The sequence below is a fragment of the Cucurbita pepo genome, unplaced genomic scaffold, assembly GCF_057944985.1.
Source record: "Cucurbita pepo subsp. pepo isolate OVF unplaced genomic scaffold, ASM5794498v1 scafford_13, whole genome shotgun sequence".
In the NCBI taxonomy this organism is placed as follows: Eukaryota; Viridiplantae; Streptophyta; class Magnoliopsida; order Cucurbitales; family Cucurbitaceae; genus Cucurbita; species Cucurbita pepo.
Genome location: NW_028257918.1, coordinates 199,960 through 211,967, shown reverse-complemented (window position 1 = coordinate 211,967; position 12,008 = coordinate 199,960). Strand labels below are relative to the sequence as shown.

Sequence of the window (12,008 nt, the reverse complement as noted above, 5' to 3'; positions counted from 1 at the left end):
AACAAGATTCTCTCAACCATTGCAAGACAAGTTAAGAAGATTGAAGAAAAAATCAAGGAAAAACGACAACAAAAGAAATAAAAAAAAAACTATTGCAAATATTAATGGCGTGAGATTCGCAAAAGTTGAGGAAAGTTCTTTTATTCATACCAGCTATTTTAGACAAAGTTATTAGTCTCGGCTCAACAGAAGAGACACTTGCTCTGATTGAAGAAAAGCTAAACAATCTTTCAATTTTGATAGAACCTTAAGTAATTAAACTTTTAGTGTTTCAATTTTGATAGAACCTTAAGTAATTAAACTTTTAGTGTCATAATGAACCATATGAGAATGACCTCAAAAATTTTAAAAATGATTTCTCCAAAGAAGAAAAGATGCCCAAAAAAAACTAGACCTCATAAAAAAAATTGTTAAATTAGAGAACAAAGTCCAAAAAACTAGATGAAGAAAAATTGGTATCCTAAGCCCTCTTTCCCCGATGTTCCGTTCGAAGAAAAAACTCAAATGACTCAATCCACCTATGAAGGAACATTCATACATAAGTGGAATATAGATGGTCTATCCGGTCATCTAGTCGTAAATGTAATCAACAAAATGTTGATGGGAGCTAGCGCCTATAGTCTTCGAGGTAAGTTTGACCACGCTATTGCTCAAATTGTAACTTTTGGTTTCACAGGAGTACTCAAGGATGGGTTGGAGAAGCATATCTCCGACGAAGAAAAGCAAAGGATACTCAACCATACTACTATAGAAAGAGAAGTACAAATATAAAAAGTGAAATTTATGGAGAATGATATAAGTGTTGAATAGCCATTAATACCCTTTTATATATTGTCTTAAAGTTTGTCGTAGGCAAACTAGAACTCCATACTGAACGTTTGAGAGAATTCTTATGATTATAAGATGCGAAAAGTTAGCTACTTCTGATGGTACAAAGATATAATTGTAACTAAGGTTATGACAAGATATGATAGTACCCTTTAATTATGGATGATGCGCTTCATTGAAGGACTTCCAAAGTATATTTCTCGAAGGATAACTACCGCTCTCAATGAAGAGTGTAAGCATAAGATTCCTTGGAATGAATTCACTTATGGTGATTTAGGTTATGTAATAGCCAAGTCGACCGCCAGCAAATATTGTCTACTTTGGCCCGTTACGTATCGTCGTGAGTCTCACGGTTTTAAAAGCATCTGTTAGGGATCAAAATGATATTAATTAACAAATCAGAGTGGCGCAGCGGAAGCGTGGTGGGCCCATAACCCTCTTTCCCCGATGTTCCGTTCGAAGAAAAAACTCAAATGACTCAATCCACCTATGAAGGAACATTCATACATAAGTGGAATATAGATGGTCTATCCGGTCATCTAGTCGTAAATGTAATCAACAAAATGTTGATGGGAGCTAGCACCTATAGTCTTCGAGGTAAGTTTGACCACGCTATTGCTCAAATTGTAACTTTTGGTTTCACAGGAGTACTCAAGGATGGGTTGGAGAAGCATATCTCCGACGAAGAAAAGCAAAGGATACTCAACCATACTACTATAGAAAGAGAAGTACAAATATAAAAAGTGAAATTTATGGAGAATGATATAAGTGTTGAATAGCCATTAATACCCTTTTATATATTGTCTTAAAGTTTGTCGTAGGCAAACTAGAACTCCATACTGAACGTTTGAGAGAATTCTTATGATTATAAGATGCGAAAAGTTAGCTACTTCTGATGGTACAAAGATATAATTGTAACTAAGGTTATGACAAGATATGATAGTACCCTTTAATTATGGATGATGCGCTTCATTGAAGGACTTCCAAAGTATATTTCTCGAAGGATAACTACCGCTCTCAATGAAGAGTGTAAGCATAAGATTCCTTGGAATGAATTCACTTATGGTGATTTAGGTTATGTAATAGCCAAGTCGACCGCCAGCAAATATTGTCTACTTTGGCCCGTTACGTATCGTCGTGAGTCTCACGGTTTTAAAAGCATCTGTTAGGGATCAAAATGATATTAATTAACAAATCAGAGTGGCGCAGCGGAAGCGTGGTGGGCCCATAACCCACAGGTCCCAGGCCAGAAACCTGGCTCTGAAACCAACAATAAATAGCATTCCCATCAACTACAAGGTCGGTATAATTTTTGGTTTCACAGGAATACTCATACTCAAAGACAAATATGGCTTTGATACCAACCATAAATAACATTCCGATCAAGAAAAGAATTTTAAATTAGGAACTTCACCAAACTCTTTTAAATACTCTATGGGTGCTGTCCCACTCATGGTTTTAAAATGCGTCTACTATATTGAGAGTTTCGCCCTACTTTGACCAGTGCATCGTGTAACGGTCATACTTCTTCAAATGTGCGGCCTCTAATCTTGACACGCTCACCAAAAACCTTATGGGGTACTTAATCTACATTCATATTTTTTACCTGGCTTTGTTGGACCTTAGGCAAGGTTTACCTTCGACATTCAAACATCACTTATGTGGAATCAAAACTTGTTTCACCATACACGCTGCCTATGCATGCATGTTCAATTGTGTACGACACAACAACGTTGCATCTCATCGTCATCTCGGTTCCTCACAACACGTTCCCTGCATCGTGATGCAATCTCAAGTCTCGAGATAGCTTCTCGAGATAGCTTGACCATCTTGGTTGTGTAGACACATCCCTCGAGACAGTTTGGCCAAGTGGTCTAAGGTGCCAGATTTAGGCTTTGGTTTGATGGGGCGTGGTCCCACAGCTGTCATTTATTTTCATTTTTTGTAAACCTTCAAGCCCGCTGCTAGCACATATTATAAAAACCTCATGATTTTAAAACGCGTCTACTATAGAGAGAGTCTAGCCCTACTCCGACCAGTGCATCGTGTAATGGTCATACTTCTTCAAATGTGCGGCTTCGTGATCTTGACACGCTAGCCAAAAACCTTATGGGGTACACAATCTCCATTCACATTTTTCACCTCGGCTTTGTGGCTTTGTTATACCATAGGCAAGGTTTGCCTTCAACGTTGAAACATCACTTATGTGGAATCAAAACTTGTTTGACCACACACGCCGCCTATGCGTGCATGTTCTATCATGTGCGACACAACAATGTTGCATCTCATCATTATCTCGGTTCCCAACAACACGATCCATGTATCGTGATGCAATCTCATGTCTTGAGATACTCGATCATCTTGGTTTTTCTAGACACATTCGTTGGGACAGTTTCGCCGAGTGGTCTAAGGCGCCAGATTTAGGCTTTGGTCCGAAAGGGCGTGGGTTCAAATCCCACAGCTGTCATAATCATACTTTTTCAATCTCATCGTCCGACCCATGCATCGTATTGCAATCTCATGTCTAGAGAGAGTTTGACTATCTTGGTTTGTCAAGGCACATCTGTCGTACAGTTTAGTCGAGTGGTTTAAGATGCCAGATAGATTTGGGCTCTAGTACTCAACCTCTATTCACATTTTTCACTCGACTTTATGGCTTTGTTATACCTTAGGCAGAGTTTTTCTTCCGCATTCAAACAAACATAATGTGGAATTAAAACTTGTTTGACCACACACGCCATCTATGCGTGCATGTTCAATCATGTAAGACACAACATTGTTGCATCTCATCGTCATCTCGGTTCCCAATAGCACAACCCATGCATCGTATTGTAATCTCATGTCTCGAGATAGCTCGACCATCTTGATTTGTCCAAATACATTCGTCGGGATAGTTTGGCCGAGTTGTCTAAGGTGTTAGACTTCGACTCTTGTTCAAAAGGGCATGGATTCAAATCCGACCAGTGCATCGTGCCCGCTGCGAACACATATTGTTTGTTTTGACTTTTTATTTATCGTTGTTAACATCATGGTTTTAAAACGCATCTAATATGGAGAGAGTCTAGCCCAACTCCGACCAGTGCATCGTGTCAAAGTCAATACTTTTTCAAATGTGCGGCTTTGTGATCTTGACACGATCATGACAAACCTTAAGGAGTACTTAATTCCCTTTCATATTTTTCATCTAGCTTTGTGGCTTTGTGGCTTTGTTGGACCTTAGGCAGGGTTTGCCTACGGGTTTCAAACATGAATAATGTGGAATTAAAACTTATTTGACCGCACACGCCGCCTATGCGTGCATGTTCAATCATTTGTAACACAACAACATTGCATCTCATGGTCATCTCGGTTCCCAACAACACGACCCATGCATCGTGATGCAATCTCATGTCTTGAGATAGCTCGACTATCTTAGTAGTCCAAACACAATTGTTGGGATAGTTTGGCTTAGTGGTCTAAGGTGCTAGATTTAGTCTCTGGTTTACAAAGGGATTGGTTTCTAATCCCATAACTGTCATTTATTTTTATTTTTTTAAAACCTTTAGGAGTACTCAATCCCCATTCACATTTTTCACCCGGCTTTGTGGCTTTGTTGGACCTTGGGCAGGATTTTCCTTCGGAATTCAAACATCACTTATGTGGAATTCAAACATCACTTATGTGGAATTCAAACTTGTTTGACCACACACGCCGCCTATGCATGCATGTTTAATCATGTGCGACACAACACGTTGCATCTCATTGTAGATGAGAGCCCCCCAATAAGGTAAGACTCACAGTCTACTCAAATCATCGAACATCATAACGGAAAGCATAGATGAAAGCTATATGGCGACGAAGAAAAGCAAAGGACACCCAATCATACTACTATAATAAAAAAATTAAAAAAAAAATAGCACAAATATAGAAAAAGTAGTACAAATATCAAAAGTAAAGTTAGAATGTCTCAAGTCATGGAGATAGATATAAGGGTTGAAGGGCCGTTAATACCTTTTTATATACTGTCTCAAAGTTTGCCATAAGTGAACTAAACATCTATGATGAAAGCTAGAGATCAAAATGATTAATATCAGCAGAAGCGTGGTGGGCCCATAACTCACAGGTCCCACGATTGAAACCTAGCTTTGATATCATCATACTACATGTGAAATAACATAGTCAGCAAAAGTAAGGGACACTACTTATCCTACAATACATAAAAGTGGCAGCGAACCACACATCACTCACCTATCTTTTTTGGTTTGATTGTCCTTCTTTCAGTGTCCCTCCACGAGGCGTCTCCATCATCAAACCGAAGTTAAATCATGCTTCATGAGAACGAATTACTTTGTTGATTCAATTTTTATATTATGATGAGACGGTTCAGGTGAGATCTATCATGGACATAACGTTCAATTCCCTTATGGAATCTAGTCGGTTTGGGGAACATCTTTGCTCCTCTCTTATAGAGAGCATATACATCCCTCATTATTATATTTATGACTATCTCTCAAGCTTTGGTTTAGGTTCCTCAATAGAAAAAAATAAAATAGAGCATCTAGAACCCAAGCAGGGAGCATGTGTGTGGGCAGTGTGTAGAAAAGTACAATGCATCCAAATCCACCAAAAAATGAAATTAGAGCCAAAGCCAAGACATGATGTTTTATGCCACTAGACACGAACTCATATTTGCATGTGTGCATTTCTCGACCCTAATCGAGACTTCATGCATTATGTTCATGCATTGGGAGATACCCCTATTCCATCACGAGGGTACGGACACATACATCACTAGACAGATGAAGTATTATTATGTTTTAGATAATGCTGCCATTGCGGTTATTAATTCTAATGGGTGTCCAGCATAAGGAGCTACCAGAGTAGGCTTGTCCGACAAGAAAAGGGGTCCAGCGGTGTACGAACTATCTAATGAGCTTGTACTTGCACGTATGGGCTGTGTGTAGAGTATATGACACACATTTAAGCTGCCCATTAATATAGTATCGTGGGATAAAAGACTGATATGATAGGTCCCGTCATTGCATTCGCATGTTTATTGCATTTAATCCCAATAGTGGGGTCACTTCCTGAGTATTTCTCAAAATACTCAAGCCACGTGTTACCTCTATTTCAAGTTAAGGCAAGGCATTTCTGTACGGCTGACGACGACATTGTAATTCGAGACCAAGGCACATGCATAGGGTAGTTGTATTATTTTCTTAGACTTAGGCTAGAATAGGATGCTTTTAATTTAAACGTTTATTTATTTTATTTATTCTTTTGTTGTGTCGTTTTTAAAAGTGTTTTCAAAACACGTAAGAAAATGACTGTTTCTTAAAATGAAGATGTCGTCTTATGAAAGTTTAAATAAAGTATTTCCGCATTCAATGTTAATGATATTTATACAGTGACGACCTTAAATAAATTTATTCATTGATTTGTACATTAGTTTTTTTTTTTTTTTTTTTTTTTTTTTTTTTTTAATCTTCCCATTTAAGTTATCATACCATATTTTGGTTTCATATTACCTAATTTGGAAAGGAGTAAATATTCTCAATTATATAAGAGTTTGGGTAGAATTATCAGCCCCCAAAAAGCTCTAAAATCCCTTAGTCATGGACAAGAACATTTCTATAAGTTCGCTATCCTAGGTTCAATCATCTTGTTCTTCACCGTCTTCGATACAGGTATCTTGTAGTTATTAAAAAATGTATAAGTGTTTGAGGGTTGAGTCGGGTCAGGTCAGATTATGAGATTTTCTAGACCGAACCCAATTATTTGCATTATAAATTTTTCAGCATAAACAACCCTTGTTATATAATGAATCCAACTCAACCCAACTCGACCATAAATTTTTGGGATAGATAGTTGGTTCAGGTAGTTCGAGTTATTTATTCATTTTTTTTATTTTGATAAAAATAAAAATTAGTTTGTAAAATATATGTTTATTTATTTTCATACGTTTGGTTACCATTTGCAATTCAATTTTGTGAGCAAACATGTATATCTTAAAATTAAACGTAAGTTTGATTGTACAAAGATTCAAACTAATAAGTTTTAGGGTTACTAAAGAACGAACCAGTAGAACTCAATTCAACATATGTTTTGAAAAATTACTTTAACCAGATCTAGTTGAAAATAAATAATTATGAAATAAAATAAATACATATGTATAAACACTTTTACAGGATCTAGTAGAAAATAAATAATCATGAAATAAAATAAATACGTATATATAATTTTATTGTACACAAAAATGTACATTTTAAAATTAACAATCAATTTAGATGGTTTTGGTTCAATCTAGTTTTGGGGAACCCATAAACAACCTCACTCATAAAAGTTTTCAGTTATTTGAATCTAGTCCAAATAAGTTCATAACTGAACTCGAACCAGATTGGTTCAGTCAATCCATCTAGTTTCGGGAGAACCCTTAAACCAACTCAATCATAAAAGTTTTCAGTTATTTGAATTCAGTCCAAATAAGTTCATAACCTAACTCGAACCGCACAGGTTGGGTTGGGTTGATAGAATTTTTTGAGTCATTAGATTGATTTTGATATTAATTTGAGTATTACTTTGTTTGATGAACGGTGACAAGCACACCATTGGGAATACAAGGAAGTCATATTCATATTACGTGCAACACTGTCCAAGATTGCTTTAATCCTAAGGTTTGTGAGTGCAAATTTGGGCTATGTTTTTGCGTACCTAAGAGCCCGTCGCCGCACTTCAGCTTCCACCATGACAACATCAGTGATACCACTCAAAACTAAGAAGTGGCTCTCAACAACTATTCAATAAATACCATTATTTTCATTGCAATATGCTTTACACAAATGAATAAGACTGATAAAACCAAGTATTTCAATATTATATATTCGATTAAATTGAAAAATTACTTTTCATTTATGATTTATGAGTTCGAGTATGATTATTGTGGATGAGCGATTGAGGTAGATGGGAGATGACTGCGTGAATTCTGTCGTTTTATAGAACATTTTATAGGGCCGTTATGTATCGTCGTCAGCCTCAAGGTTTTATGACGCATCTACTATGGAGAGGGTCTAGCCTTACTCCGACTAGTCTTTGCGTCGTCTGGTGACTGGCTTTCGTACCATTTGTAATGGCCCAAAGCAGACAAAGTTGGGCTTGGCTGTTACAAATGGTATCAGAGCCAAACACTGGGCGGTGTGTTAGCGAGGACGTTAGGCCCTCAAAGGGGTGGATTGTGAGATCCCACATTGGTTGGAGAGGGGAACGAAACATTCCTTACAAGGGTGTGGAAACCTCTTCCTAATAGACACATTTTAAAACCATGAGGCTGACGACGATACATATCAAGCCAAAGCGGACCATATCTCTTAGTGGAGGGCTTGAGTAGTTATACTTTAGTTGTCATATATCTTACAGGCAAGTGTCTTTGCTGCCGAAGATCCAAATCTTTCAACTAAAAACAATAAACAGAGCATTCTTGATTAGCCACTTCATGCTCAAGTCCTTACTTTGTGTTAGTAGGACCAGTCAAAGCTCTATGCTCTCTCTTTTAGTGTGGGATTATGTGTGGGAGAGAAAGGAATCTGTGGTGGCAGCGAACAACGAACAACAAGACTACAACTTAATTTTGACTTTTCACTCTATAATATGAGCACAATTCATTAAAAAAAAATTACAATACTATGAAAGTTATTAAAAGATCAGAATCAGTTCAATCTCCTCGTCCCTCTCACGTGCCACGACCTTGTCTATACCCGAAAACATAAAAAAAATTGAAGTAGATGCATTTTAATACACAAAAATACTGGAGTCATCACATGGTTGATGTTTTCACCTTCCTCACTAGTCCGGTACTACGACCTTGTCTTAAATAAGCCTAAAACCAGAATATGATTTTAGGTCCCATTAGACATTGAAAGACTTACATGTGTGTATTTTTTTATCTTAACAATAGGGTCACTTATGGTGTTTTTTTAAATAGTCATTCTCTTCCTAACATTTTTTCTGTTAAAAACATGATTCATAATTATTAATTTAAATTTTATTGTCAAGTAAATATTTGAAATATTTCTATAAAGGCTCCAAGGTTTCATGAAAACATTTGAAAACTCTCCTAATATGTATATTGCATACCTTAAAATTAGAGAAGTTACACATAATTTACATTTTCATCCATGAATTTTTACTAATTACGATATTTTGGTTTGTAAAAGGTTAATATCTATAAATGTTTAAAAGAATTAAATAAATTTTTTAAAAAATTTATGAAGAAATTAACGATACTTTTTATTTTTTGAGTTGTTCTGCTGGATCGATCGTTCAAGACCTTTGGTCTCTATCCGGACCCGATGAATAAAATGGGAACACTTCTTATGGACTCGATGAGAATGATTCTGATCTAGTTCATGACCTATTAGAAGTAGAAGGCGCTCTGTTTGGATTGGGATCCTCACGGACAAAAAAGATTGCAGTCAGTTTGATAGTGATCGAGTGACATTGCTTCTTCTGCCCGAACCTAGGAATCTCTTCGATATGATACAAAATGGATCAGCATCATAATTATTTTAAATTAATTAACCAAAAGATAATGCTAAAGACCAAACTGAGCATTAGTGACAATTAGGAGTATTGGTACACCTATTCCATCTCTTACTTTCTTGTTTCTTTCATCAACCATAGAAAATGTTATCTATTTTAAGATTAAGATCAATCATTAGCTCAGGCATAAATTGTGGCTTGGAAAAATTTGAAAATAAGGGCCATATTTTATAGGACAGGGGTAATGAACAATCCTCACGCAAATCTTGTTAAACATGTCATAATCTAATAATCATGCCAAAAACTTATGATGGAATATAAAATTTTCAAATGACTCATAGTGTCGAAGGAATCATCATTTTCAAATGACAATTGTGGTTGGTGGCGTTTGTTGTTACAAACCTTGAGGATGTGAATCTAAGAACGATCATTAAGGTCATATATTGTGTGTTCTTCTTCAATGATGGAAGGAGAAGATGCTAAACCGATTGAGGCGGACCCTTGAAGAATCTTTTAAAAATCACCTACCGAAGATGTCTGGGCTAAAACTGCTAGTAGCCTAGACATTGAGTTGAGAAATTCAGTGTTTTTCCTTTGTGGCAGATCTTGTAAATGACCATTTGTCGAAAGACATATCAAAACTATTTACTTTTCGTTAAAGGATCGTCATATCCTTTCTGCCCTCATGTTTGATGTTCACATAGAGAACCTTAACATCTTATGAGAAGCATTCAAATGTCTCCCCCACAACTTACTATGCTCATAGAGGTAAATCTGGAGAAATCGTCAACCTGTTTCCAAAACCCTTTCATGGGATCAGATTACTAAGAATTCTACCTGGATCCTTAAATATGTGAGCCTTCCAATCAAGCCCGCTGCTAGCACAGATTACTAAGAATTCTACCTTGACCATCTTGGTTGTGTAGACACATCCCTCGGGACAGTTTGGCCAAGTGGTCTAAGGTGCCAGATTTAGGCTTTGGTTTGAAGGGGCGTGGTCCCACAGCTGTCATTTATTTTCATTTTTTGTAAACCTTCAATCCCGCTGCTAGCACATATTATAAAAACTTCATGATTTTAAAACGCGTCTACTATAGAGCGAGTCTAGCCCTACTCCGACCAGTGCATCGTGTAACGGTCATACTTCTTCAAATGTGCGGCTTCGTGATCTTGACACGCTAGCCAAAAACCTTATGGGGTACACAATCTCCATTCACATTTTTCACCTCGGCTTTGTGGCTTTGTTATACCATAGGAAAGGTTTGCCTTCAACGTTGAAACATCACTTATGTGGAATCAAAACTTGTTTGACCACACACGCCGCCTATGCGTGCATGTTCTATCATGTGCGACACAACAATGTTGCATCTCATCATTATCTCGGTTCCCAACAACACGATCCATGTATCGTGATGCAATCTCATGTCTTGAGATACTCGATCATCTTGGTTTTTCTAGACACATTCGTTGGGACAGTTTGGCCGAGTGGTCTAAGGCGCTAGATTTAGGCTCTGGTCCAAAAGGGCGTGGGTTCAAATCCCACAATGTTGTCATAATCATACTTTTTCAATCTCATCGTCCGACCCATGCATCGTATTGCAATATAGCTTGACTATCTTGGTTTGTCAAGGCACATCTGTCCTACAGTTTAGTCGAGTGGTTTAAGATGCCAGATAGATTTGGGCTCTAGTTTAAAAGGGTATGGTTTTAAAACTCGTCTATTATGAAGAGATTCTAACCCAACTCCAACCAGTGTCTCGTGATCATGTCACGCTCACGAAAAATCTAAAGGAGTACTCAACCTCTATTCACATTTTTCACTCGACTTTATGGCTTTGTTATACCTTAGGCAGAGTTTTTCTTCCGCATTCAAACAAACATAATGTGGAATTAAAACTTGTTTAACCACACACGCCATCTATGCGTGCATGTTCAATCATGTGCGACACAACATTGTTGCATCTCATCGTCATCTCGGTTCCCAACAGCACAACCCATGCATCGTATTGTAATCTCATGTCTCGAGATAGCTCGACCATCTTGATTTGTCCAAACACATTCGTCGGGATAGTTTGGCCGAGTTGTCTAAGGTGTTAGACTTCGACTCTTGTTCAAAAGGGCATGGATTCAAATCCCACAGCTGTCATTTATTTTAATTTTTTGTAAAGCCTCGTGCCCGCTGCAAACACATATTGTTTGTTTTGACTTTTTATTTATCGTTGTTAACATCGTGGTTTTAAAACGCATCTAATATGGAGAGAGTCTAGCCCAACTCCAACCAGTGCATCGTGTCAAAGTCAATGCTTTTTCAAATGTGCGGCTTTGTGATCTTGACACGATCATGACAAACCTTAAGGAGTACTTAATTCCCTCTCATATTTTTCATCTAGCTTTGTGGCTTTGTTGGACCTTAGGCAGGGTTTGCCTACGGGTTTCAAACATGAATAATGTGGAAATAAAACTTATTTGACCGCACACGCCGCCTATGCGTGCATGTTCAATCATTTGTAACACAACAACATTGCATCTCATGGTCATCTCGGTTCCCAACAACACGACCCATGCATCGTGATGCAATCTCATGTCTTGAGATAGCTCGACTATCTTAGTAGTCCAAACACAATTGTTGGGATAGTTTGGCTTAGTGGTCCTAGGTGCTAGATTTA

General features: G+C 37.4%; 2 non-coding genes across 2 annotated transcripts; both read left to right on the top strand.

The window, feature by feature from the left end:
• The first annotated feature begins 3,215 nt into the window (after positions 1 to 3,215).
• Positions 3,216 to 3,295, top strand: TRNAL-UAG (transfer RNA leucine (anticodon UAG)). Its single transcript has one exon. It is a non-coding gene; the product is annotated as a tRNA-Leu (tRNA).
• Positions 3,296 to 10,813: 7,518 nt separating this feature from the next.
• TRNAL-UAG (transfer RNA leucine (anticodon UAG)) lies at positions 10,814 to 10,895 on the top strand. The gene has a single exon. It is a non-coding gene; the product is annotated as a tRNA-Leu (tRNA).
• The last annotated feature ends 1,113 nt before the right edge of the window (positions 10,896 to 12,008 follow it).